Raw genomic sequence first — 23,609 nt, forward strand, 5'->3', positions numbered from 1 at the left:
CCAGCCCTCTTTGAAAAAAGTTTGCGCACCCCTAAATTAAATCCTTGCCTAGTATGGTTGCTGTATTTTACCACTAACCATCAACAGCCACAATAAGGGGATTTTCCCACAATTATTTTTTTTTTAAGACAGAGCAAGGAACAAGACACAGAGACGAGCCAGTCAAAGGCACAGGCACCAGTTGGCAGAGGTGGCCCACCCCATTTAACTGCCTGAGGCAAATTGGAAAAGTGCCACCTCTCTCCCCTGAAGCCTTGCTTACCAGGGTTGCATGACAACGGGTGGGCAGGGCACCAGCAGGAGCGCTGCCTTGTGGGATTCTGCCACCTGAGGTGGCTGCCTTAGTCCACTTCATGGGCGAACTGGCCCTGCCAGTTGGTCGTATGAATGCTTAATACCCACTGCCCTTCACAACCTTAGCAGGTCCTCCATTCCCTTGCTGACCTTTCGCTGTGAATGTGTAGCTATGCTATGCTCCTGCCAGCCAGTGTTGACAATGCAATGGGCCAATGGTCTAATTTGGTATAATTTAGCTCCCTATGTTCCTATGTGAGCATGAACGTCATCAGTAGGAACAGCAGCAACAGTAGAATCATGGGTCCATCCAGTGTTTTTTTTCTAAAAAAAAATAAAATGTTTAGGGGTACTCTCATTTTCCTACTCATTGAAATACTGCCCCTCAATGAAGGCAAACTTAGATTCACAAAATGTTTAGGGGTATGCGTACCACTGTGACCCCTCCAGAAAAAATCACTGGAGCAGTCTACTCTGCTCCCTTCACCATTATGGGATCATGGATCATGTTCCTTTCCGTTGTAAAACTGAATGGAAATATCCCGACAATTTCTGCTTAATCAATTTTTGGGGAGCATGCCTCAGATTTCTGGGGTGTAACATACGCCATTTACCAGTTGTAATGTTTCATCACTTGCCCGTGCCATCTCAAATCAGGTTCTAGGCTGCCAGAATATATAAGCTGGATAATATGACATCCTAAATATTATTCCGAGTGGACATTTGTGACCACTGTGATAATATCAGTCCATAAACTATTTGTCCTCCTTGCGCAAAGTTATCATTTGTAGTTTAGAGTGCACTTTAGAAAACGAACCTTTACATTTAACTTCCAAAAGGAAACACAGACCAATTTCTAATACAGTTTTTAATTTTTGATAATTCCTTTTTTCACAAATGGTTCTTTGGAAGATACACTGTACATTTGCTCCTCTCTCCATGGTTTGCCACTCTATATTTTGAAGAACATAATTTGCAGTAGCAAAAGTCGGGGAACATGCTGAGCCTAGACATTTATTTGAAATGCCATATTATGTGAACCTGTTAATGTCAAGACATATCTTAGGAGTATCACATAAAACTGCTGACCTTTCCTCAGCTCTTGATTACTTTTTGTCTTTCTCAATTAAGGAACTGTTCAGAACCCAGTTCACTGTGTGACCCTGAGTATATAAATCTACACTGATAATTTCATGGCACTTGTACATTAGAAATTATGGTGCATCTATGGACATAACTTACTGCTCTACCTCAGTACATTGGACAGACTGTAAAACAGATGGAGCAGGAATTTCTCAGATATACTGCAGGAAAAAACACCCAGCTACATAAAGGAGAGTATGGTGAAGCTGTGACTCTCTGAAATAAGGGGCAAGCTAGATGATATGACAGCACAACCCAGCTTGGATAACTCAGAATGGGAAATATTGATTTAAATATCAGTTTATGCCAGTGGGAAGGGGTAGCTGCCAAAGCTTCCCCTCAAAAGCTGGTCTTGGAGCCCAATGAGAGCAAAACTCCTGCCCCCCAATTCTGTGCTTTAAATGGTTCCTACCCTCTTGGTAGGGACGCGGGTGGCGCTGTGGGTTAAACCACAGAGCTTAGAGCTTGCCGATCAGAAGGTCAGCGGTTCGAATCCCCGCGACGGGGTGAGCTCCCGTTGCTCGGTCCCTGCTCCTGCCAACCTAGCAGTTCAAAAGCATGTCAAAGTCCAAGTAGATAAACAGGTACTGCTCCGGTGGGGAGGTAAACGGCGTTTCCGTGCGCTGCTCTGGTTCGCCAGAAGCGGCTTAGTCATACTGGCTACATGACCCGGAAGCTGTACGCCAGCTCCCTTGGCCAATAAAGCGAGATGAGCGCCACAACCCCAGAGTCGGCCACAACTGGACCTAATGGTCAGGGGTCCCTTTACCTTTACCTTTTACCCTTTTGGTGGTGATACAACATAGTAATCTGCCACCATAATGTCTAGCAAAGCTGTAGGCAGGGCTGGCCCAAGTCATTCTGCTTCCTGAGGAGGAGCAGCGGTTGGTGCCGTGCCCCCATGCTAAGGTCACATCCGCACCATACAGTTAGAACACGTTTATAGCACTTTTATAATCCCCAACGAATCCTGGGGCTTGTAGTTTTCCCCTCATAGAGCTACAGTTCCTAGCACTCTTAGCAAACTATGGTTCTCAGGATTTTTTGGGGTGGGGTATGCTTTAAATATATGGTGTGGCATGGTCACTGTGCATATTATCCAAGTCTACCCAAATTATTTTGGCACTTGAGGCACAAAATCTCATAAGCACTTCTTTTCCTTCCTGGCAGTAAAAATACAACAATTTTGTATAAGGTTCTTTACACCTAAAATATGTTGCCGAAGGCAGCTGCCTCAGTCTACCTAATGTTAAGGCCAGCAGCTCTGGCCCCTAGACTGCTAGCTACAGATTTTGGAAAATTAATGAAGGAGAAAGTTCATCTACTCGCTTTTGATTTACAGGGATTCTTTTCCCCCCTCAGTGTAAACTGAGTACTGATGCACGGGGACTTGGACCAGCTAACTTAGTTCACATAAACTTTCCTACTGGTTTCAAGATTTCTCAAGCCTAGGCAGTCCCACTGCCTTAAAAAAAAAAAAAAACCGTGTCCCTCTCTCCTTCCTATTATTTTTTTAAAAAACATATTTTTATTAAAGATTTCTTGGTTTACAAAAATATGTGTAATGTCTTTTTTTTTCAAGTTACATTTTCTACAGATCAGTTTCATCTGTTGATACAGGAAGAAAAGGAGGAAAGAGGTGGAGGGGGGCATGGTGAGTGGGGGTAGGGTCAGGTGGCAAAGTTTCTGTTCTACTTAATGTACTGGTATGTGTGGGGTTTTGTGTCAGCATCGCTTGTGCGGGTTCTCTTTACTATTCGCTTGTGTTTCTTGCGACATCAGATATCGCGTCTGCGCATGTCCACTGCGCCGGAAATCGCTTCTGCGCATGCCCAGACGCTGAAAATTGCCCCTGCGCAGAAGTGATTTCCGGCATGCGTAGACGCGATTTCCAGAGCCGCGGAAGAGAGTCCCCATGCCGTGCTGCGCTGGTTTAGCGCAGCACGTGAGGACTCGCTAAGCGGGTGGCTCAGTTCGGGAGGGGCTCGTGGGCCGGTTAAGTGACCCTCATGGGCTGCTTTTGGCCCATGGGCCTTAGGTTACTGACATCTGGCCTAGGGTGTGGTTGTTTGTTTGTGATTGGCTGTGTTGAACTTTGTTTTCATGTGTGATTGGGGTGGGTGGGTGTTTTTGAATCAGGTTAGCCATATTGATTCGTATGCTGTTGGTGGATTATTGTCATTGTCTTGTTGGGCTGTGTATGTGATAAAGGGGAGCCATACCGGGGTGAAGGCGTCTTCTTCTATTTGTCCCCGTGTCAGTTTCAGTTTGTTGGTTAGTTTTTCTAATAAGGCTGTTTCCCATACTATTTGGTACCAGTGATCCATGCTTACTCCTGACAGATCTCTCCAGTGTCTGGCTATGTTGTTTCTGGCTGCTGAGCGTAGGTGGGTTGTGAGTTCTTTATGATGTGAGTGGGCATTATTATCTTGGAAGATGTTTAATAGAGCCAGTTCTGGGGTGACTTCTAATATTTGCTTAGTTATTTTGCATATTTATTGTAATGATAATAATAAAATATTATGAAAATAATAATAATAATAATAATAATAATAATAATAATAATTCTTGAATTATTGTTGTCCAGAATAGTTGGATTTTGGGGTATTCCCACCACATGTGAAGGTATGTGCCTGTGGAGGTGCATCCTCTCTAGCATTCTAGTGAGGTTCCAGGGCGTATTAGCGCTAGTTTCCTTGGTGTTAGGTACCATCTGTAAGTGAGCTCTCGCCTTCCTATTAGAGGCACTATCTAGGCCCTATGGTAATCTGCTCAGAGCTGTGATTCCTAAACTTGGGTCTTCAGTTGGACTACAACTTCCATCATCCCTAGCTAGCAGGACCAGTGGTCAGGGATGATGGGAATTGTTGTCCCAAAACAGCAGGAGACCCAGGTTTGGGAAACCCTCAAGAGTAGTAGATTGTTGCACTATTCATGATCACCTCTGTATAGTCTGTCCAGCTACTGTAGCACTATGGTCTTGATAAATCAGCCATCAGAAAATTCTCACTGAGGGCTTAAGAAATGTTTGGTGACCTGTTTATGTCATTTTCCATTTGTTTGCCTTCCAGATTACAAACCACATTTAGTATATCAATTGAGCTGCAGGTTTTTTCCTCTTGTCCTTGATTTGGATCATTGTTAATCCTACAGCAAATAAAAAAAACATACGAATGCAGTTAGCGCAGCAGTTTTCTGCCACTTAATGCAAACAGTCTTATGATTGTTGCTTCAACAAGAGTAATAGTTCTTGGGATGCACATGTAATGAGTGGAGAATCACTTTGACTCCATGGGCCAGATACTTATCAGACCAAATTTGACAGGCGGGGACAGTTGCCAGCCTGACAAGCACCTGATGTTACAGGTGGTTTGGTGCTTGGAAATCGCAAAGTCAGTACTTCATATATGCACTTCCTGACTTGTGGTTTGTTGTGGATGTTGCTTAGTTTGTGCTACCTTATTGGAAGTAGTCTATCCACACTGCATCTCTTAAATGCACCTCCAAATACACATTCCATTCTAAGTACCGGTAATGTGATGCATTATATTACTTTTAATAAATCACAAACTCGGGTGTGTTGACTCAGAGAACATGAAAATAAATGTGTCCTCCAGTTCTCCTGCCACTCCCTGCCACAAGTCCTTTAAACTGCTAGAGTAGGATTGGGGAAATTTTTTCAGCATGAGGGACAGATCCATGTCAGCGCCCTCCCCCATGGACCATTGTTGCAAAATTAAGGTAAATATTTAAATTATTTTCTTTAAAAAAGATATTTGCACTAAGGGCGCTAAGCAATGCAGCAATAAAATTCCACCACTCTTTTGTTATTCTGGTAGCGAACTGTAAAAAGTCCACATTTAAATATTTTTAAAGGTCTGTTATGTACTGAGTTGAATAGGATCCAAACTGCAGCAGTCTGATTGGTCCTAGAACAATAGGATCCAAAAGGCAGCAGTCTGATTGGTCCTAGAACAATAGGATTCAGAATGCAGCAGTCTGATTGGTCCTAGAACAATGCAGCAGTATGATTGGTTGGCAGGAACCACCCAATCATGCTCCAGATAGAAGTGAATCCACAACCTGATTGGCTTACAGTAGAATTCCGGAATTAGCCAATCATGTGCAGCCCATTGTGTAAATAATGCATATAAAGCAGATACCTTGAGGGGACATTCATTCATTCCTCCTCACCACTATGAGCTGAATAAAGAGCATGAAATCACTTTGCGACTCTGAGTATATTTCAAGGTCCATGATTTCTAAAGGCCCAGTTTCCCTTGCTATTGTAAGGTCATGATTGTGGTGTTGTTTGTGCAACATGAACAAGTTAATTTGTAGTCAGAAACACAGTGCAATAAAATTTCTGGCAATAAATTTTAAAGCTCTTTCAAATGCCACTGTGCTTCTAGGTGACTCCTGCTTTTAAATTTGAAGTCAACACGTAAGAACCTACTAAACCTTTCTCAATGATTCAGTTGTGTGCATAGCTGAATGGTTAATATGAAACTGGGGGAAATGACCACGTAAGATTATTTTAGTTTGTTCATCATTGTTGTTTGATAATTGTCCTAAAATTAATGGCAGCTACAGAGTATAAAAATTTGACTGAACCAAGTATAAATATAGTCAGCAATTTAGACTGTTCTGATTCAATATGAAAATGTATTTTGATAATAAGTGGATTCCTATCTAAATTCATGAGTTCCTTTCATGACACTTTGGGTTAAGCCTGAAATAGATTAATCTTTCTTTTCTGATAAACTTTTGTAAGCTGTGATTTCTCTGGTGACCACATTTAATTGGATATTAAATAAAGTGCTTATCTTTATACCAACACATTTTTACAGCTTTCGTTTTTCACCTGAGTCATATTTCTTCAGCTGAAGAACCAGAATATGTTTAATTCGAACCATTATCTGCTAAGACTAGAATTAAAATACGTTAAACATTGGTTTTAGGTATAGGTTTCAGGGTGTGTGGTGTGTGTTTTTTTTAAAAAATGAAGACAAATAAATAAATTACTTACAATTTAGATAAGGTTTCTGAGCGTTCGGAGGGCTTCATTTACATGATATAAATGTAATAATAAAATAAAATATCAGGAAGGCTTAGAATAGCCATGTAAGGTAGAACAGCACTAAGTAACCTCTTGTTGTGGGCGACTGCTCAGAAGAGAGGCTTGCCTAAGATCACGAGAGTTTGTAGCTGAGATTATATTTTATGCTGTTTTATATGTGTTATATGTGGTACTTTATTGCATATTTGATACGTGGCTTATAATATGCTTTCGAGATATTTCCCCCCCTTGAAAAGCAGAATACAAATTTATTTAAAAAAAAGAAAACCAAGGCTTTACAACTCTTTTAGCACAGTTGCTATGCAATCCTACACCTATCTACTCAGAAGTAAGTCCTACAGGATCACATAAGGTTTATTCTCAGGTTAGGTGGGTGTAGGGTTGCAGCCTTATAGCCATTATACTTTTACCTCATATTAGATCTAGCTTCTCCGTGTTGAACAGAAAATGAAATTCACATTCTACTTTTCCAAATATGAGGGGTGTAAATTTGTTTCGTGTGGAGTCTGAATAACGAGAGGAATTGGGATGATTCTGAGTTGCCCTCCCCTAGTCAAAGCATGGTGTCAGTAATCCCCTGAGTTGGATCATGGCCCCCACAAATACTTACTCTGTTCTGTTGCTCTAAGTTTATTTACTGTATAAATACAGTAAATATGTTTTTCTATACGTCTTCTTTTCTTTATGAACTTTGCAAAAATAAGCTTTGCTCCCCAAAAATCCTTTGAATCACTGAGGAGCTCTGGATTTAATCATTTATTTGCTAATACACTGCTGTGGGGGGGAATCCTACAGTACTCTGATTTAATAAAAACAAAACAAAACAGTTCAGAATTCTGCCAGTAGTGTTCTAGAAAACCTCACATTCTAAGGCCTAGTGGAGGACACCCAAAAGGCACCAGATAAGCTTGTGTGAACCTGCAGAGTTTTTTTTTTAAATGTATAAGCGTTGGCTCATAGCTGTCAGCGTTTTCTTTTTTTTAAAGAGAAATTCCCTTATTTCAAATAGGATTCCTCGCAAGAAAGGGGAAAAGTTGACAGCTATGCATTGGCTACCTTTCTTTATAGCCATGTGAGGCACATGCGAAAGCTATAGCAATCCCAGCCATTGCTCAAGGCCAAGTGAAAGCTGGGAAAGGGGAGAGGCGGAGAGTTTGGCATTTTATTCATAGGAGTGGTGATGGAGGTTCCCTTTCATTCTCCTCTTAATAAAGAAAAGCAATGGTAAGATTGCTGTGTAGTTGTAACCTTTAGTTCCTTTCACCTTCTCATACTTGAAGACATTGTTTTCTGAAGCTGACAAAATTAAAGGTACCAGGAGCCATGTTCTGGCTAGCAGTGACTATATAGTTTTGTGATGTAAGTTGGTAGGAATCTTCCAGGCATGTAGCAGTGGACTTCAAAAACATTAACTAAGTAAGTACATAAATAAAGGTTCATTGTGGCATTATAAAAGCATCTGAAGACATCATCCTTAATTTGCTTGCCTAGTAGCAGGGTTTGTCATCTAAAGCTGTTCCAGTGTTTGCCTGGCCAGCAAGAGGACTTCTTAGAACATCTGATTTCTTCTGATTTGGGAACAAGGTGTAAAGGTTTTGTCCTGTCAGTAGAGATGAATGGAACAGACTGCAGAGGCAATGTACCGTCTGAACATAGAGTTTATGCGATATATGTCTCTGAAAGGTCACAGTGCATCTAAAAAAGATGAAGATCAGCTCTACCAAAATAAGATGGAGCATCTTTCTTATAACAGCCTCTAAAACATACTTTCAACAACTTTCATTATGGATCTCCAAGTTTCCACACAAGCTTATCATTACTCATTTCTATTCCACTATTCAGTGATGTGCACTTATCCTCTATAATACGCAAAATGTCTTACAATCTCACAAACCCACATTGTAAATGCCTTTCTCGGGTAACTCCAGGGACAGATGTATCTAACAATAATTGTATGCACAGACAGCGCAATTCTTTGCAAACTAGTTCTCATTAAAGTCTTGACATTAACCGTTTGCAGGTAATTATGCTTTACCACATTATTTAGTCTACAGGATGGCACTAATGATGCAGTAGCACTAATTACTTCCGTTGGTATTGTGCATGTACAGGGGTGAGATGGATAGCTATAGTGTCAGTTGGAGGCGTGCAGATTTTCTCATGCAAACACCTGTCTGGGTTTTCTAATTGCCAGCACAGCTGCATAGATGATACAGTTTACACAAACACAGTTGTCTGTAGTGTGTATGTTGGACTTGATCATCTCTAAGTTTAGCCATCTCAGATCTACAGAAGACAAGATTATTATTTGACTATCGGGATCATATCCATCTTTAGAGAAATATGCTCTTTGATTATGTAATTGTATGTCATAATCTAGCATAGCTCGGGATTTCCCCAGGGGCGAAAGAAAAAGAAATAAGGTTCTGCCGCATTGCATGACCACCTTGAGATGATAAATTTGAGTTGGGGATGAGGGTCCATGGGCAGCACTATACCAAGGTCTCCCTGAAAGTTGTGGGGGCCACATCTTGGCTTGGTGTTATGAGTTGGGCAGGAAGTGGGCGTGGGGAATTTCTCTGTAAATCCCTTTCAGGGTCGCATCCCTTCCTGGTTAGACTTAGGCTTTCAACAGCTTATGTCTGGAACATTAAAGGTAAAGGGACCCCTGACCATTAGGTCCAGTCGTGAGCGACTCTGGGGTTGTGGCGCTCATCTCGTTTTATTGGCTGAGGGAGCCGGCGTATAGCTTCCGGGTCATGTGGCCAGCATGACTAAGCCGCTTCTGGTGAACCAGAGCAGCGCACAGAAATACCGTTTACCCTCCCACCGGAGTGGTACCTATTTATCTACTTGCACTTTGACGTGCTTTCGAACTGCTAGGTGGGCAGGAGCAGGGACCAAGTAACGGGAGCTCGCGGGGATTCGAACTGCCAACCTTCTGATCGGCAAGTCCTAGGCTCTGTGGTTTAACCCACAGCGCCACCCGCGTCCCATCTGGAACATTAGTGGATCTTTTATTCTAGCCCACCCTTGAAGTGGATAGCACCAGAGAGATTTCTGAGAACTCCAGGACAGTTTCCTTTGGGCATGAATAACGCCAGATGAATAGATACAACTTTTTGCAGAAACCCTTTCCTGCTAAGGAAAACCTGATCCATTCCTTGGTTTACCCAGGGATTTCGGGTCGTATGAACTGAATACAAGCAATACAAATTGCCTAAGCCTTGGTATTGCTGTTGGCAGCTGGCAGGGGTTTGGTGTTAATCTATGTTGTTGTATGTAGAAGAAGAGGAGGAGTTTGGATTTGATATCCCGCTTTATCACTACCCGAAGGAGTCTCAAAGCAGCTAACATTCTCCTTTCCCTTCCTCCCCCACAACAAACACTCTGTGAGGTGAGTGGGGCTGAGAGACTTCAAAGAAGTGTGACTGGTCCAAGGTCACCCAGCAGCTGCATGTGAAGGAGCGGAGACGCGAACCCAGTTCCTCAGATTACGAGTCTACCACTCTTAACCACGACACCACACTGGCTCTCTGTATGCAAGGAGGTAAAGAAGGTGTAGTAAGCTGTCATCTGGGAGGTATTTAAACCCCAGTTGCCAAGAGAAGAGGGTACCCAAAGGATAAGACAAATAAGAGAAGTGAGAGCAGTGGAAAAAACTGGACAGCAGAGGTTATCTGACGGAGGTGGGGAAGAAATGGTTAAGGATACGGGAAAAGGAACAAAAATTGAACGGGAGGGAATGGCAGTACAGTGGTACCTCAGGTTACAGATGCTTCAGGTTACAGATGCTTCAGGTTACAGACTCCACTAACCCAGAGATAGTACCTTGGGTTAAGAACTTTGCTTCAGGATGAGAACAGAAATCACGCAGCGGCGGCACAGCGGTGGCAGCGGGAGGCCCCATTAGCTAAAGTGGTGCTTCAGGTTAAGAACAGTTTCAGGTTAAGAACAGATGTCCAGAACTAATTAAGTTCTTAATCTGAGGTACCACTGTACAGAACATAAGAAGAATCTATCTCATTATACTTCTAAAAATTTACTAAATTTCTATTAAATGTGAGTTGATGTGATGGTGAAGATATCTGGGCTAGATCACTGTACTGAATTTCTATTGGTATTGTCAGATGTGCTTTGAAATATGTAAGATTCCACAAATGTGTGAATTCAACTATGCTTGACGTACTTTAATATTTATTAAGCTGTTTAAGCACTTGCTTTTTTATTTTTTACAGTGTGATATTATATTTATGTTCTTGGTTTTAAAACAGTTATCCATCCTGAGCTTTTAGGAAAGGGCAAGAAATAAATAGGCTCTTCTTAACAACATCTGCATAATTAAAACAGCGATAAATTTTCCAAAGTTTGCAATTAAATTAAACGGCGATCAAATAAAATTGCATTCATGGGATGAAGAGTACATTCTGGTTAATGATTACCTTACGTAATTCAAGGTTCATTGCCTATTATTGATTGTACTTTATATTTTATAATCTGATCTTAATGAGCAAAACTAGAGGAATCACATGCAAAGTGTTAATGATGGTTTCACCCTTAAAGATCTTTAAGAGGAGAAAATGCAAATTTCTTTTGGTTACGTGGTTCAAGTTTTTCTGTATGCAAATATAACACATCTGTGTATTTACTTTACTGCAGACATAACTAGCAAGTGTTTAGTGATGAAATCTGTTCTTAATTATGATAGCAGATGTCAGAGTAGGAAGTTTCCCCCCTTTCTAATGCAAAGTCGCCTGATTTACTCATTTTCATATGCATTTGTTAGGGTTGCCAATGCAGAGAGAGAAGCCTTTATGAGAGACTTCAATTTGCTTTCTGTGTGAGAGCCTGTGCAAATGGACTAAATCTGCACAGCAGGGAAGTTTTATCTCCCTTCCTCATGCATTGCAAGCTGTTGTTTCTGCCCAGCCCAAGAAGAATATAAAGCTACTCAACAAATGAGTGAGCTGTTAAGTGCTCTAGTAAGTATTTTAGGCAGCGGTTCCTATAACTTTGCTGTGCCTTACTAAAGAAGTACAAGCATGACGTCACCATTCTGGGGTAAATGGCATTAGCAGGCTGGTCTTAAAAAGGTATTTGCAAATAGACATACTTTTTCTTGGATGCTTCGTTTTTACTGGGTATTTGCTAAAACTACCAACAGGATGGAAATGATTAGAGCTTTTTTATTGTTGTGAAGTAGAAAAGTTGCCTGACTCTCTTTGATTGGTTTGAATCATAAGGCTACTGAAGCTCTGTTTGTGTGCGCGCGCACATGCGCGCGCACACGCTTTCCTGTGTTCGTTTACAGAATCCTATATTCACTAACTGGAAATAAGCCCCATTGAGTTTAGTGGGATGCAGCCCAGTAACTTTCCTTTCCTTGAAGACAGTCACATAACAGTTACAAGATCTTCTTAGTTACAATATCTTCATGGTCCATAAAGGTAAAGGTAAAGGGACCCCTGACCGTTAGGTCCAGTCGTGACCGACTCTGGGGTTGCAGCGCTCATCTCGCTTTATTGGCCGAGGGAGCCGGCTTACAGCTTCCAGGTCACGTGGCCAGCATGACTAAGCCGCTTCTGGCGAATCAGAGCAGCGCACGGAAACGCCATTTACCTTCCCGCCGGAGCGGTACCTATTTATCTACTTGCACTGTGCTTTCGAACTGCTAGGTTGGCAGGAGCAGGGACCGAGCAACGGGAGCTCACCCCGTCGCAGGGATTTGAACCGCCAACCTTCTGATCGGCAAGTCCTAGGCTCTGTGGTTTAACCCACAGCGCCACCCGCGTCATGGTCCATACATATATGCAAAAAAAGCATTGCAGCTTTGGAATCTTCAAGGCAGTATTTTCATTTAAAGTATGTTTATTTAATGGAGTTTAGAACAACCTTTGCCTTTATTGTAAAAAGAACTGTATTTTGTTACTTCAGTCCCTTGTGTACACTCACAACCAAAGTGAAAGTTTTAGTTGCAGGCATAAACCGTACAAACATAGAATCTCATTTTTTAAATTTATCAGATGCTTAAATTCTCTGTGAGTGGAAATACCCTGATCATGCATGCTGCCTTTTGTTTATTATTTTAGGCATTGTGACACCACTTAAATAATTACCATACATTTCAGCACATTTTTATATTTGTGAAATACACACTGTTCACATTGCTTTATATACAAAAGGTGTAGTAGCTGTTATCATCCTGTCCTCAGTGCCTAATGCCGTGCTTAATGTAATTAATCTGCAGAAGTGCTGCTCTGTTTTATTGTGTCACTAAATTTGCCGACAATATAAGGTGTAAATTGATTATGGTGAGTGATAGCTTGCTGCTTACAAAATGTGCTTCAACTATAGAGCAAGGTGAACATACATATATACTTCAATAAAATGTATACAAAAAGCTCACCTTTGTCTGGTTGCTGTAATTTTGAGGCACATTGATTTATACATTGTTTGGAAGTTCAGCGCTTAAAGAAAAAGTACACAAGGACCAGGACATATTCAACTGATAACTTCCAAAATAGGGTCCAAAACATCCACCCATCTAGTTATTGAAAAGAGAAGTGTAGTTTGTTATTTGGGGTTGGACATTAGGCAGAACTAATTTTTGGTAGGCTTTACTCCTCGCATAGAGCTCTTAATCGTTCAATTGTAAATTTAATTTAATATGTATTGGAAAGTGGTTTTCGTTTTGAAGTGCTTAATTAAAACACTGAGCTGTGACTCCATGTGCATCTACATGCCTCCCCCCCACAAAAAGCCTCAATAAACTTAATGAATGTCCAAGTAAGCAAGAATACAGATGATCAAGCTGTTGAAGAATCAATCTTGTATCTAAGTTATTGTGTCTTTAAGCGTACAGTGAATGTTTTGTTCATATTTCTGTGTTCACTTGTTTGTATTTGCAACCGCACGTTGCCCGTATTTATTTCACTTAATGCTTTCTCTTTCCCTCATAGAATATTTTATTGGAAAAAATTGATTAATTAATAGCGAATGCTCAAGAGCCATTCATCTTTGAGTCTTTGGAATAGCAGTATTATGCTAAGAACAAAATTTATTTTGTAAACTTGTTACTCAGCTGTCTGCTGTGAACTATCCTGGTATGTTGCCGGGAATCTCATTTGCATTTGATGGATCGAGTCATAACTGAGCACTTTCCTTTAGCATAAGCTTATAACGGTTCTGGAATAAAGCTGGCGCATGTCCCATAAGTAGGCTGGGTCTTAAGTCACAGAGGTGACAGGATTGTCTGTACTGGTTTCTTTCCATACATTTATGTGTAAATGTAGCTTGGTGGAGTGATGAAGGAGCTGGGAGACGAGGTTCAAACACTCCATGAAATTCAGTGGGTGACCTTGAGCCAGTCACCATCTCTCTGCCTAAACTGGTTGTTGTGTGGATAATACAGAGGGGGAAAGCCATGCATACCACCTGCAGCTCTTTGGAAGAAGGGTAGGATATAAACTCAATAACAATCATATTCGTTAGGGATACAATCCTGTTGTTGCAGCCTGGTTTGCACATAATGCTAAACTACATGGATAAGCATCCATTAGCTCAAGCTGCTTGCTGTCTTTCAAACAATTACTCTGGTTCTGGGTTGTATTCAACTACATCTTACTCAGATTAGAACAATTAAAATTTATGAACCTAAGTTAGTTGTGTCCATTAACATCAGTGGCTTGACTCTGTTGCAAGACATGCATTAAATGCCATCTATGCAAAAGAGCATATATGCAATGTATTGTTTTTAAAATGTTAATAGATTTTGGTTTTGTAAGGAAAATTTCACCAGTCCAAATGGCCAAACAGGCCATGCTCTCTCTCTCTCTCTCTCTCTCTCTCTCTCTCTCTCTGCGCGCGCGCGCTAGCACGCACACACACACACACACACACACACACACACAAGCATCACACGCTGGAGTGTGAGTTCCCATATAATCTTCATCTACCTCAGGGCTAGCCATCTAGAGGCTCGGAAGAAATGGGAGAGGTTGGCTAGGTGGACTCATACTGTTAGCAGTTTTGCCACCAACTCAGTTTAATGTGGCCCATGTCTGGCATAGCTCAGTTAGTAGAGCATTAAATTCTTAATCTCAGGGTTGGGGGTTGGAGCCCCACTTTGGGCAGGGGGTTGGACTAAGATGACTCTTGTGGTCCCCTTCCAATGCAACAATTCTATGATTTCTATCGTCTGTGTATTTTGGTATGTTATACTTGTAGGAATAACGAGGACAACGGGAGGTTGAGTGCAGATGAGCTGTGCAGAAGCACGCTGGCAAGCGTGCTCCAAACAAGCTGCCGACTATCTCTGCAGCGGCTCCTTTTATTAGCAGAAGTCAACAATTGGAAACAGTAGTGAAACCACCCTGAACATGACGTATTTCCATCTAAGCACATTTCCAGCGTTAGCAAATACACGTGTCAGCAGGTGTTTCCCTAAAATGTTTTCCCTAATACTTGATTACGTCTGTGTCCCCGGTCATGCTCCAGCCAAGTGTTATGTCTAGTAACCAAATCTGTGAGCGGACAAATGGTCAGGGGGAAAACCCTGTTTGCTAGCCAAGAAGGCAAAAGATCAGGAAGCGTGGGCGCAAGGCTCCTTGGCACACTGTTGCATGCCTGGTGCAAGGTTTGCCTCAGCACAGGAGGAGCGTCACCTCCACAATACTTTTGAAAACAGCCTCTGTTATGAAGGGAGGAGAGGACAGCCAAGCTATGTTTGCCATGTGGGATATATATCAGCAAAGAAATTCTAGGTTTGACAGGACTGTCACTGGGCCTCCATGCCTGCATCCTTTTCCACTGTAGAGATTAACTTCCTTTGTCAAGAAAGGTTCATCTCACCTCCTTTTAATGTAGAAAACACACCAGCCAGGCTTCCCATATTTGAAGAGGATTTCCCCTGAAAATAATTTAGCATGTGGTTTTTATCTTCAACAAATCTTGGCAGAAAGACAGCATTTCCCATTGCTGCTATCATCTTGCTTTATTTGAAAGCTTCTGTAACCTAACATGATCCATTTGATCCTTTAAACCTTCAAAGCATCTCCGTAAGGAAAGGGTCTTGCTTTTGAACATTGCACTGTGAATGGCACTACAAATAATTTGTTCTCTGTATAAGCTCACCAACTTCCCTCCTAAAAACCATAGTGCATTTTTCTAGCTACAGAATGACATTCTGTTGTTCTTTATTTATAATTTATTTTCATATTTATCTTTCATATACTGTATACCCAAGTCTTTCTTGTGGAGGCTATAAGGCATTCATAGCAATGGAGCAAAGAAAAAATCATTTAATCCAAGATTCATCCATCAATGAGCAATTTATTAAACATAAGTAGAGTATTTCAGCTATGTCTTGATTGGCTAATTTTGTAGAGTCATGCAGTATGTACAGATGACAGGTAATATGAGAATGTTTGTTTAACTTGATAATATTCTGACAATTTACTTATTGCTACATTGGTTTTTATTTACAATTCAAAAGCATTGGTAATTGCTGGTCCTAGAAAATGGTGATTTTGAAAAAAAAATACAATTTTTTAATGTGAAGTCTGGTGGTTTTTGTTTTTCTTGTTATTCTTTGATCCAGCTTTTTAAAAAAGTATGCAGTTACATTGAAATATCAGACGATTAAGAGAGCAGAGCTCATGGGAGGAGAAATGATGTAATTTGCTACTTAATTTGTAAGTATGCAAAATGATGACATCATTGGCAACATAAGAAGAATACAGATAGCATCAAGGAAGGAATCATAATCATAGAAAATAACTGCGGTGGTTACTGGTGCAGATAGCCAGCCTTGCCAGATGTTAGAAGAATTTACATTTGTGTAGCATTGCCCACTATCTCAGAATGGTTGCCTGCACCATTCTGCCAAGTGGGAAATAGGATTTTTCTGCATTAAGAAACAGAAGTGCTTGGTTTTATGTAGCCACCCTCTCTATGGGCAAATGAACTGATCATGTTTGCATCTATGTGTCTCTCTTACTGGCCCCTGACAACTAGGTGCAACTTCCAGTATGCTGCTCTATTTAACTGATAAGATGGATTCCACACCATATGATGGTTTCTTTGCACACTTGTTCACTTGTTTTTATTTGAAAGATGTATACAGCTGCCTTTCAACCAAAGTTCCCTAGACATAATGTAATAGAAATATATGTAATATAGCCTAATGGCAGCTTAGCCAGTTGTCAGCTTCCATGTTTGAAGGTGCAATATTCTCACCTGCAGGGTAGCTTTAAAGTCCTGATCGGCAACCAGTTTTAGAAGGTGAGCCATTTCGAATGGGAGAGAAAAAGGAGCAGAAGTCCAAGCCTTTCTTCCTCTGGTAGCCTGGTAGTAAGCCTAGCCACCAGTTTGTTTTGCGAAACGGCTCAAAAAAGTGTCACCCCCATCCTCATCCCATTGGGCTAGTTTTGTACCTGCGTGGAGGTGGTTCACAAAGAAGTCCATCTTGGTTGGCCTACCACTCTCTTGGGATTCTATCATGTGCAAACCCTTAGCCATGTCAGTCTCACTCCTGTCTGATCAGAGAACAGCTTCAGTGAGTTACCAGAAGCCCAAAACAAAAGTTTGCAGAACATTTGCAAACTATGGCCATTACACCAGTTTTACAAATAGATGACATGATTCTGTATGACCAAAATGTAGTGGAAAGGGGATGTTCTGTAGTTCAGAGGTTGCTCGTGTGCTTTGCATGCACAGGATCTCATATTCAGTTCCTGATATGTCCAGGATAGCTGCTGCCAGGAAGTGTAGAGAAGACTAACTGGCCCAATGGACTGATTCTACAGAAAGGCAACTGCTTGTTAAAATTAGCAAAGTGCTTTGAAGTCAATGTGTTTGTGCAGCTTTGCAGGTGGAGATCTAAGCCTGAATCTCATCTCCAACCCCCAGGAGATGTATATATAAACAGGATGGCGTGTTCTGATTTGATCTACAGTGCTTTTAAATGCTCACATTTCTCTGTTAGGTTCCTTTAATCTATCATTTGCAGTGTTTGTTTAGGGATATAATTGTGTATCCAATACTTCGTGATCATATCTATTTCATTCATACATTTTTTTAATAAATGAAATCACATAAGCATTTTCAAATATTGTCACTCAATGTAATTGCTTCATATGTCTGCTTTACAGAATACTATACTTTACTGCTCTTAAGATCATATTTAATTGGGGTGCAGAGCTTTGAACAAGTCAATTATTATTTTTTATAGTAAACGGTAATTAATGTTTCATTATATTTTATTAGGCTCATTTCATTCATCTGCATTGGAATTAATCCAGGCTTTTCTAAATATTGTACCTGTATTTGTATACATGTGTGTGAGAGAGGGAGAGTGAATATGAATGAATGCAGGCTTTGACTTGAAGCCAGAGAATTGTGTGACTAGCTATGCGCACATTCCATAGATTTTTAGACTAAACCCAGCCAGGCTTATGTGTCTTTGTCTTTTTATGTTTTTACTTTTTGATTTTACATACACTGTATCACTGAGAAGAATTTCTAAAATTAACTCAACAGTATAGAAATAATAATAATAATAAGAAGAAGAAGAAGAAGAAGAAGAATAAGAATAATAATAATAAAAAACATGTAGAAACTCCTTGGTGATGATTTGAGAAACGCATGAAACCATATAAAACCTGCTGGTGATATAATGCAGCCTGTAGTACTCTGGCCCACATGATGCAAGGTTGTGTCCAGTTTCTCAGCTAAACTAAACACATGAACCAACTGAGAGCCAGTGTGGTGTAGTGGTTAAGAGCAGTAGACTCATAATCTGGTAAACCGGGTTCGCGTCTCCACTTCCTCCACATGCAGCTGCTGGGTGACCTTGGGCTAGTCACACTTCTCAGAAATCTCTCGGCCCCACTCACCTCACAGAGTGTTTGTTGTGGGGGAGGAAGGGAAAGGAGATTGTTAGCCGCTTTGAGACTCCTTCAGGTAGTGAAAAAGTGGGATATCAAATCCAAACTCTTCTTCTTTTAAAAAACAAAACAAAACACATGAACCAACTTGGTCTTTCAGCAGTGTGTGAAGTAAAGGACATGTTTAGCTGAAATACTTGGAAAATATGAAGGTGACTTGATAGATACTGGGGCGGGGAGGGAGTAGAAGGCACAGATTCTTGACTGTGAGAAAAATGAAAGAAGACAACGTAAGATAAGCTTAAGTGAAGCAGAGACAGCAGGAAGGAGAAATAGAAAAGGAAAGAGAAGAGATTTGGTTGTGAGCAGGAAAAGCAAAGTCCTTCAGTATAAAGACTAGGGCTTTCCTTTGCTGTTTTGTAGGATGGGATAGGAGAAGGAAGTGATTTTTTTTAAATACTGCCCCATTTTCACAGGCATGCCTCCGATTATGTGCATCTACAGAGAATGACCACTCCCCACATCAAATGGGGGGCGCCTTTTGCGTGGTCGTGTGCAACCCCCCAGATCCCAGTGCGACTCCTAGTAGTTCAGGCTGGCTTCTTCCTCCCCAGGTTGGATACCTGGAGGTCTCCGCCTACCTCAGCCAATCGCCCAATCCCGCCTGGGGAGGCGTTGCCAGGGGATCGGCCAGGTAAGGGGAGGGACCATCCTGCCCACACAACAGAAGGTGAATCCTACCTGCGAAGTGTCAGTTGGCTCCAGAGCTTCTCCCACCCTGCCCTCCCTCAGTTAAGTCTTCTTTTGCAGGTTAACCTCTTCTCCACAGGTACGCATGCGCTGCTACGTCAGGGCCAGAAAGGAATTTTCCTGCATTGGCAGGTTTTGCCTTTTCCGTAGCAAAACGTCACAACTTTGGTGGTTTCAGGCCTTGGGCGGAATCCTTTAGTCTATCTTCCTAAATGGGGGGAGCATGAACCGGTGACCCCCCCCCCTTGCGGCGGTGATCCCAGGGTTCCCCGTTAAAGGGGTATTGAGGGGAGGCATTGGCCATATGCCGAGAGGTTGTCATTGCTCTCCCCTCCGGCAGCGAAACGGGGGAGGGCTCTCTGCTTGAAGTTATGTTCTCCAGAGCCAGCCCAATCCCCACACACTCTGGATAACCCTGATGTCTTCCAGATCCCCAGCTGGGGACTGGGAAGGATAAACGCCCAATGCCTGAGCAAAGGTCTCCCTACATCTGAAATTTAATAAAATTGTGGCCAATTTTAGTTCCATAGCAGCTTGTCTTGAGGCATTATTCCGCACGGGTGTCGCCTGGAGTTGGGGGACTTTGCCTGTCCATGCAGCTAAATTTGGCAATTGTATATGAGGCACATTTCATTAAAAACACGAGGTCTGGCTAAAAAAACAACAAAAAAACTTTTGACTGAAAGCTGTTTATAATTATTTTAAGAGTCTTCAGGGTACTAGACAATTATTTTTTTTCTACTTTAAAATGTCTCAATTGCGTCCCACGATCGTTAAGACTTAATTTTTTGTATCTATATCAAAAACTAGTAATCATTCACTGATCTCCACTGAGCAGTAGTAGAAAAAGAAATGCTATTTTCGTATTCTGCACATCATGACTCTCATTAAAATCTCATAGAAATGATGAATTCTGCTTGGGATACACCGATTATAAAATAAATATGTCGTGAGTTTGTGTTTTTGGGCTTGTGCCCTGGCTCCCAATGGTAAACTTAGTCTATTAATGTCTGATGCTTTAAAGAAACACAAAAGCCCTCAGGCTAGTTTTGTGTTGCAATATCTCAGAATAGTGGCTGCATGTATTAATCAGAGCTTTCAAACGAAAGTAGTAAATTGACCTTGATCTTCAGTAACTCGGGGCCAATGCATATAGCCACAAATGGGGCTTCTTATAAAAATCCATGCACACTTAAAAAAACCCCCATATGCCTGGATTAAATGTGCATGTAGAGGTAAAACCCGCTGTGTAAAGTGCGAGTATGGTATACTGTCTGTTTCACAATCATGTAATAACTAAGTGAAGTACCATTATGGAATGCATCATTATAATGTTAATGCTCATGCTATAGTTGTGAGAACATCACAGTGAAAAACCTGAAAGAAACATAAGTAGGACTGGTCTGCACAGCTTATTGTCTCACTGCCAGTGACAGACTGGGACTAAAAATCAGCCCCAGCGTATGAAACCCAGTGTGGCCCACATGGAAGAGGGTATGTGCTTGGTTTATTCTGCTCTGCAGGGTAGGGCTTGAACCAATGTCTTCATGTTACAAGAAAGGAGATTCCGACTAAATATACGGAAAAACTTTCTGACAGTAAGAGCTGTTTGACAATGCGCTAGCTAGCATACCATCAGTTCTTTAACAAGTTGAATTTGAAGGCAAGGCTTTAGGCAAGGGGTTGTCTGCACTATGGAGAACTCTTGTGGGAGGACTTCCAGAGTTTAGGAACTCTCTAGTGAGGCTGATCCTAGTGTAGGGTTGCCACCTAGTATGGGGTTGTCCCTTATTTCAAGGGAAAATGCTGCAACCTTTAAGGGATGCAGTTTGTCCCTTATTTCTGCCTTGCTTTCTTCTCCTTCCCTCCTCTGCTGAGGTGAGCGCTGAGCTCAGCTCCTCCTTCCCTCACATCTCTACCAGCACTATTGCCTGTCCGCGTTCTCTGTCTCTGTCTGTCTGTCTCTCCTTTCCCTACCTTACTCCCCCATTATACTAAATCCAGTGAGTGACGCAGAGGATAGCCGCAGAGGACGACGAGAGTTTGGGGATGGGTTGTAGGGGCAGGGCTGAGAAAGAATGGAGTGACTTTGGAGGAGTCGGGGAGGGATTGCTTTGAAGTCATTTCTGCACGTAAGTGTCCAGCTGTATCAGACTAAAGCCCACTCTGGTCCAGTATGCTGATTCCCACAGCAGCCAGCCACAGCCAAAATCTTCCAAGTACCCAGAAAATGTCTTGTCTTGTTGCCAGGACACCATAGTCCCACTGTTTTAGATCTGCAGCTTGGCTCAAACTAGCCCTGCTCCAAATCCCACCCCCTAGTTTTCCTTTCCATGAAAGAGGTGTTGTTTCTGTCTCTTTAGTGGAGAGCAGAAGAACTTCAAATAAATTTTGCGGATTGGGTTGTGTGTGTGGTTCTGCTGCTGAGGTGGCCAAGCTGTCTTTTTTAATGGAAGAACTTGCTTTTGTTTTAAATACTCTAAGGAGTATATTTAAATGCTCTAAGGCAGGGGTCGGCAAAGTTTACCTCACCTGAGCCGGTTCACTCCAGCGGAGATCCCTCCGTGGGCCGGATTGCGCACCCGCCTGCAATTTCCGGCGTCTGTGCAGATGCGATTTTCGGCGCCGCAGAAGCAAGTCCCTGCGCTGCGCTGGTTTAGCGCAGTGCGTGGGGACTCATCAAGTGGGTGGCTCAGTTTGGGGGTGGCTCGGGGGCCGGTTAAACGACCCCCATGGGCCGCTTGTAGCCCATGGGCCTTAGGATGGCAATCTCTTCTCTAAGGAGTGTGAGCCTAAAAATGCATGTCGATGCATAGAGTTGTATGTGTGCCTCAGAATCTTTTACATGCTGAGTTTGTAAATTGTGCCATTATTTCCTTTAAAAACTAGACACTCTGAAAACAATGCCCTGGGTTTTAAAAAAAAGCCTTCTGAAAATATTATTTGTTTTTTGCATGCAACAAATGTGAGTGGAAGGCACTGTATGAGTGTGCATTAGGGCAATCCATAACGAATGTTAAATATAAAGGGAGAGGAATATAGCACTTGTGACAATTAATGTCAATACAGTTTGCAGATTGCTTGAAATGACATTATAGTGTTGCACATACTTATGCAGCACAGCTCTTTGAAACAAAGCCATTTTTCTGCTTTCTAATGAATGCTGTATTGTTGGTCTATCTGATCAACAGAAAACCACCGTAAATAGGACTCCTCAAAATTTTATCTGTTTTTACCCAGTGGAGGAAATCCTGTCTAATATAATTAGATACCTGCAGGCATGTCAGAAATAATTGAAACGTTTACGCTGAAGATCAATACATTCAAAATTTTGGCAGGAGAGTCTGTCACCTATATGACCCGAATATATTTTATATTTAAGACATTCAATTATATTTAGAAAGGTGCTGGGGTTTTTTAATTGATTGTCATTTTTTAAAAAAAACAACAACACATCAACATGTGTATCATCCCACTGTATGTTTTAAAAGGCTCATGCAAGACACATAGATGTCTGACGAATAGTATTTAAATGGTGGAAGGGAAAATACGATTGAAAGAGTATGTGTCTTATTGTCTATCCAGGTAGGGCTGCTGACAGCATCCCAAATAGCTTTCCTGTCGCCATGTGGGAGGTGATGGTAGTAGAGGTGGTAATAATGATGATGATGTGAGAAAATGTGTGCGTAAACAGAATTAATGACAAGTGACAGGGCTGCTGCTTTCACTGAGACACAGATCTAAAAATGAACAGCACCTAACTATCAACACCCCCACCTTTCTACTGGTCAGAGATATCATCCTTTTGGGGAAAGATAGCCAGCGAGGTTAAAGCGATTTCATAGTGCCCTAAGTGTATTGAAAGCATCCATTATTTTGTCAATTGCGAAGTTAAAATTGGCCAGCTTTAGTTACTTTACCTGACCTCGCTCCAACATTGTAACCTCCATATATATGGAGATATATATATATCTCACATCGGAGTTCAAAAATATTTCAAGATGAAATGAAATCATTAATTTGGATTTAAATGGAAAAGCTCAGGCAGAACTGGCTTCAACCAAGCAAAGAAAACAACAACATTGAGTTCCTTTCCAATATATATATGCTTTGTGTAAAGGCACCATTTTTGTTGAGAAATATTTGATATTGGAAACAAGTGGTGGGATTTCTCAGTCCATCATTAGTGTTTAAGTAGAAAGAGGCATGTGATTTTTCCACATAGGGGACACAATAGAAACAAAACAAAATCCATACAATTAAAAATAGTACACTGATCTCGATAGCCTAGCTTTCTGCAGAATACACCCATTGTTTATATGAGTCCTTCAGTATTTCCTAAACACATTGGGGCATTTTTCCATATGACTAATCAGATCTATTAATTCCAGTAGGTTTACTTGAGTACAACTTTGTTTAGCCAAACTTAGTACCTTGATTGTCAAACGCCTTGGTAC

At 41.4% G+C, this 23,609-nt stretch overlaps 1 protein-coding gene across 8 annotated transcripts in view; it reads left to right on the forward strand.

Annotated features, from left to right (window-relative positions):
- The window catches only part of AFF3 (ALF transcription elongation factor 3), a 239,607-nt gene that overhangs the window by 58,035 nt on the left and 157,963 nt on the right, over positions 1–23,609 (forward strand). The gene's annotated exons all lie outside the window — the stretch shown is intronic.

Source organism: Podarcis filfolensis, assembly GCF_964270895.1.
Source record: "Podarcis filfolensis genome assembly, chromosome: 4".
Classification (NCBI taxonomy): Eukaryota; Metazoa; Chordata; class Lepidosauria; order Squamata; family Lacertidae; genus Podarcis; species Podarcis filfolensis.